This window comes from Rhinatrema bivittatum, chromosome 7 (assembly GCF_901001135.1).
Source record: "Rhinatrema bivittatum chromosome 7, aRhiBiv1.1, whole genome shotgun sequence".
NCBI lineage: Eukaryota > Metazoa > Chordata > Amphibia > Gymnophiona > Rhinatrematidae > Rhinatrema > Rhinatrema bivittatum.
This window is the reverse complement of record NC_042621.1, coordinates 202,161,450-202,167,540: the sequence shown is the minus strand read 5'-3', so window position 1 is coordinate 202,167,540 and position 6,091 is coordinate 202,161,450.

Genomic DNA, 6,091 nt, shown 5'->3' with positions numbered 1-6,091 from the left:
TCATACTTTATGCAAATCCAACAGTGAAAATTTCAATTTATCTTTGAGCGATTCAGTATGTAGTGAAATTGTCCATCTTGAACCAAAACAATAATCACAGTGCTGATGACCCGACACGGGACCGTGTTTCGGACTGCTTACTCCATCTATCAGTCCTTCTTCAAGGGTGGAAATTCTGCGTCGAAACAATCATTTATATTTGTGTTAACATGATGAATAACTAAACCATAAAAAGTTTATAAGTGGACTATAGTTATCACAGAGCAACCATAGGCAACCAGTACTTACATAGTTGTTGAACTCTTTCAAAATGGCGCTTCGGCGTTTTTTTGACATTTCCGGTATCTCCCGGAACCCCTGCTTAAATTGCAACCTTGACGTCATACAGCTCCTCCTACCTGTCAAATGACTACCTCCACGCCACTAAGATTAAATGAGCGTGTACCATTCAATGGAGGCATTGAGCCCTGCTGGGCTTATGGTGTTTAACCGAAAGATCCACTGCTGTTCTTTAGTATTAAGGATTTTATTGACATTACCCCCTCGGGGATGATGCTGGATTTTTTCTAAAACTCTCCATCGTAACATATCGAACGAGTGTTGGAACTCTTTACAGTGCATCACCACAGGAGCTGATAATTTTTCTGTAGTGATACAACTATGATGTTCTATCAATCGTGTCCGGATCATCCTTTTTGTTCTTCCTACATAGCAAAGTCCGCACGGGCAAACAATAAGGTAAACGACGTGAGTGGACCGACAATCAGAATAGTGATGTGCTGTGTGTAGATACCCTCTTGCCTCTGTCCAGGTTTCCCCCGTAATAGCCTGGTTACACATCGAACATCCCACACATGGCCACGTACCATGTGGTAAAGTATCTTCTGATGGTTCTTGTAGAAACGAATGTGTCACTGTATCTCCAATATTGCGTCCTCTACTATAGGCGATAATGGGGTGATTCTGAAACAAATCATTGTGCAATTGTAAAACCGACCAATGATGTTTTATCAAACGTGCAATAGGAACAGCTCTATCAGAAAAAGGAATAGTGCAGACCAAGGGGGAGGATGTATCAGTAGTTTTGTCCAACAATAACCAGCAGCGTTGTGCATTTGTAGCTCTTTTCCAAGCAGTCTTAATGTATCGAATTGGATATCCCCGTTGTAGGAGTCTTATAGCTAATTGTTCTGCTTGTAACTGGAATTGCTCCCCGGTACTGCAAATTCGTTTCAACCTCAGGAATTGTCCTATAGGCAAATTTTTCCGCAGATAATAAGGGTGAAAACTGGAAAAGTGCAACAGTGTATTACGTTCACAAGATTTACGAAAAATCGTGGTAGCCAACTTATTGGCACTCTTAGAAATGTGAATATCCAAGAAGTCAATCTGCTCCTGATGGTATACCATAGTGAACTGTAAATTACTGTCCAGAGTGTTGATCCAATCAAAAAATTGCATGAGTGTATCTCGATTGCCGTGCCACAAGAAGAACACGTCGTCAATGTATCTAGTCCAGTGTGAAACGGGTGAAAATTCCACAGCATCATATAAACAAGACTCTTCAAACCGTGTTACATAGAGATTTGCCAAACTGGGGGCCATAGTGGCCCCCATCGCAGTTCCATGTATCTGTTTATACCATGTTTGTTGGAACATAAAAAAATTCTGACAGAGAGCTAGCTCCGTTAACTGCATCAAAAATGTGGTGGGAATCCGGTGTGGCCGTACTCGTTTGTCTAGAGTTGTCTCTATGATATTTAGAGCTGCCCACTGAGGAATACTGGTGTACAATGCTTGGATATCAAGTGTCACCAATAATGTATCCTGTACATTATCTATTTCATCAAGTTTCACCAGCATGTGTTTTGTGTCTTTGCAAAAGGACTTCGATTGAGACACGAAGGGCTGTAACACTACATCGACAAATGTAGACAAGGGCTCCAAAAGAGAACCAATAGTAGTTACTATTGGACGTCCAGGGGGGTCCACCATATCTTTATGAATTTTAGGGACCATATAGATTGTAGGAGCCATAGGATGTTCAACAACAAGATAACGCGCTTCTCTAGGGGTAAGACAGCCCAGTGTTAGAAATTCATTGACTAATGTTGCAATGTGTTCTTGCAATGCAACAGTGGGATCATTGCTCAATACTTCATACTTGGTAGAATCTTGAATGTGTTGTAACACTTTTGCGACATAAGCTGTTTTACTTAAAACAACTACAGAGCCTCCTTTGTCGGCTTTTTTAATGATGATGGACTGTTCTTTCTTTAAAGACAGCATTGCAGCAAATTCACCTTTTGTGAGATTAAACCTGGGGCAAATGTAAGTAGATTCGATTTGAACCAACTCTGACAGAACCAATTCCATATAGGTTTTAATATGAGGATCGATTGGGCCCGCTGGTAACCAGTTGGATCGTGGATGCACTATAGAACAATCTGCTTTAGGAGGATAAAGTGAAAAAAACAATACAAGCTGAAGTTTACGAAAAAATCTGTACAATGCTATTCTGGTATAAAATGCATCATACCGATGATAAGGAATAAAGGTTAAACCTTTATGTAGAACTGCTGCTTGATCTCGAGTTAGCTGAATCCCAGACACATTTACGATGTTATATTCCTGTTCTGAGATCTGGTAAATGGTCTCTGTTCTAAGTCTGGAGCCGCCGGTTGACGGGAATACCGAAAAAAACGCCGTTGTTGCGGACGAAAAGATCGGTAAGTTCCTCTACCCCTATAATTTTGTGTAGTACTGGCAACTGGAAGGACCTCCTCCTCTGAACCAGAGGTCTGAACCAGTGGTCTGCACTATTCCTTTTTCTGATAGAGCTGTTCCTATTGCACGTTTGATAAAACATCATTGGTCGGTTTTACAATTGCACAATGATTTGTTTCAGAATCACCCCATTATCGCCTATAGTAGAGGACGCAATATTGGAGATACAGTGACACATTCGTTTCTACAAGAACCATCAGAAGATACTTTACCACATGGTACGTGGCCATGTGTGGGATGTTCGATGTGTAACCAGGCTATTACAGGGGAAACCTGGACAGAGGCAAGAGGGTATCTACACACAGCACATCACTATTCTGATTGTCGGTCCACTCACGTCGTTTACCTTATTGTTTGCCCGTGCGGACTTTGCTATGTAGGAAGAACAAAAAGGATGATCCGGACACGATTGATAGAACATCATAGTTGTATCCCTACAGAAAAATTATCAGCTCCTGTGGTGATGCACTGTAAAGAGTTCCAACACTCGTTCGATATGTTACGATGGAGAGTTTTAGAAAAAATCCAGCATCATCCCCGAGGGGGTAATGTCAATAAAATCCTTAATACTAAAGAACAGCAGTGGATCTTTCGGTTAAACACCATAAGCCCAGCAGGGCTCAATGCCTCCATTGAATGGTACACGCTCATTTAATCTTAGTGGCGTGGAGGTAGTCATTTGACAGGTAGGAGGAGCTGTATGACGTCAAGGTTGCAATTTAAGCAGGGGTTCCGGGAGATACCGGAAATGTCAAAAAAACGCCGAAGCGCCATTTTGAAAGAGTTCAACAACTATGTAAGTACTGGTTGCCTATGGTTGCTCTGTGATAACTATAGTCCACTTATAAACTTTTTATGGTTTAGTTATTCATCATGTTAACACAAATATAAATGATTGTTTCGACGCAGAATTTCCACCCTTGAAGAAGGACTGATAGATGGAGTAAGCAGTCCGAAACACGGTCCCGTGTCGGGTCATCAGCACTGTGATTATTGTTTTGGTTCAAGATGGACAATTTCACTACATACTGAATCGCTCAAAGATAAGTTGAAATTTTCACTGTTGGATTTGCATAAAGTATGATATCATTTCGGGCTCAACATAGCCTTGGATTTGGCAGGTTTTAAGCGCATAAGAAAAATTTTTAAAAAATAGTTCTATCAACATGACCTATGATTATTTATAAGGCCGAGTTGAATAGGCGAAAGCCCTGACGAGGAAGCCTAGTATGATGGTCATTTCCGGATATAGTTAGCTGTGCAGCGTCTTTATATTTTTGGTTTAAGGTGAAGAGTATTGGGGTTTTCAGTTGCAATGGTATTGCTTATACACACTTTTCTATTTAGCTTCTTGTTGATGGACATGTAATACCACCAGCGCTTTACTGTAAACCTCAGAATCATTAAATGGGCCATTCTGGTGCTTGAGGGCCACACCAAACAGTGAGGTTTACAGGATACGCTAATGAATGTTTGCATACAATTGAGGCAGTGTGCATGCAATTTTTGTCTCATGTATATTCATTAGGGATATCTTGAAAACCTGACTGGTTGTGTACTTTGAGGACTGGAATTTCCCATTTATATTATTTTTATTTATTTAAACATGTATAACCCACACTCTTCATAATGTTCGAAGCAGTTCAAAATCAAGTAGACATATACAGTTCAAAGTACAGGAATAAAAATAAGCAGTTATTAAAACAGACATCCATAATTAAAATAGTTGGATAGTATAGAAATAAAATAGACAAAATAATATTACAAAAGTTTATGCGTAATACGTTCAACCTAATTTTTAAGTCCCTGCTTGTAAATACATTGCTGGGCTAGCTCATAGGCACTGCCTGTCTGGTATACCATTAAAATGCTGATCACTGGAAATGCTTTCTCTTTCAGATGTACACACAATACTAGCAGTATCACTATATTATGATATTACGTAGCGCCCAACAGAAAAAAAAAATCTTTTTAAAATCACAAAAACAGTCTCTGGGTTTGAAACACACATTCTTGATGAAATGGCACCAACTGTATGGCAGATACACTGCATGCTACCAGTACACACTGATGACGGTAGCTGCCTTCTGCTGTACCAGAATTGCCAACTCATTTAAAGATTTTTTTTTTAATTGACACTTAGCCAGATTTTTACAGACAAGTCTAACTGCTTTAAGGACACACAAAGTTGATCTCTTTATTATATCCCATGCTTTCACTGTAGACCTATTTTCTAAAATGTGTGCTTGTTACAGATCACTATTTAACACACCCTAGAAGCAACTGTCTTCTCAAACAGAGTGGGAAACATTGTCTTTACTGTGTGCACAGCATAGAAAAATACAGATGTGAATCAACATCAAGACGTTGTTTTTATGTTCTTATGAAATTCTTTTTATGGAAGTCATTTTTTGCTAGATTTTTACTGACAGTTGGCAACCCTGTGCTGAACATACAATGCCATCAGCATCATAATGATTCCTGACAGAAATGCAGGCTATTATTGCTAGAGTTAAGCTGTCATTTTAATACACCAAAACATCATCAATATTGTTATATCATTTTGCGTCCTTTCCCATACAAAACAGCATAAGACTAATGAAATATCATGACATTTGTGTTTTTTTAGTATGTGCTTATTTGCAAAATTTAGTAAAAGTGCGTGCATTGTAAAAATATAGCACAAGCTATAACTAAACAAATGATGCTTTTGTCATTTTCTTTTCCTACGTATAAGTGCAAAATAAAATGACATAATGATACAAAATGAAAGTTTTTCCCCTAGTCATTGCAGGCACACTGTGATAATAGGTAAGAGCTTACAACCCTTCTCCCACCCCCAGCCAGGTTTTCTGTCCCCCCCCCTCTTTTTTTTTTAAATTTACTTTTAAAAATATTTTCTTCAGTGCCTTTTCCCACTGCCTACTGTCTTTTTTGAACACTGATTTAATGGCCAAATAAACAGAAAGAACAAACAATAATATTCAATATAAAAAACTGAAAAGATCACGATCCAATTGCAATTACAATCTAATGACCAAATTTTAGAATAAAGAAAACAACCCCTAAATGCATACATCCCCACATTCACATCAAAAACAAATGAAGAATATAAAACGTGCTGCCAATACAATACAAAATGACAGTGTTCCAGCTCAAGTATCAAGAAACTTCCCATTTCATCATCAATTCCAGCATATCAAGATGCTTCATTTGTGTTTTCCAATAGTGAAAAGTAGGTAGCCCTCCCCTTTCCAAAATAATAAATGTTTTCCCTTCAGGGGGCAAAATATGACCATTTTGA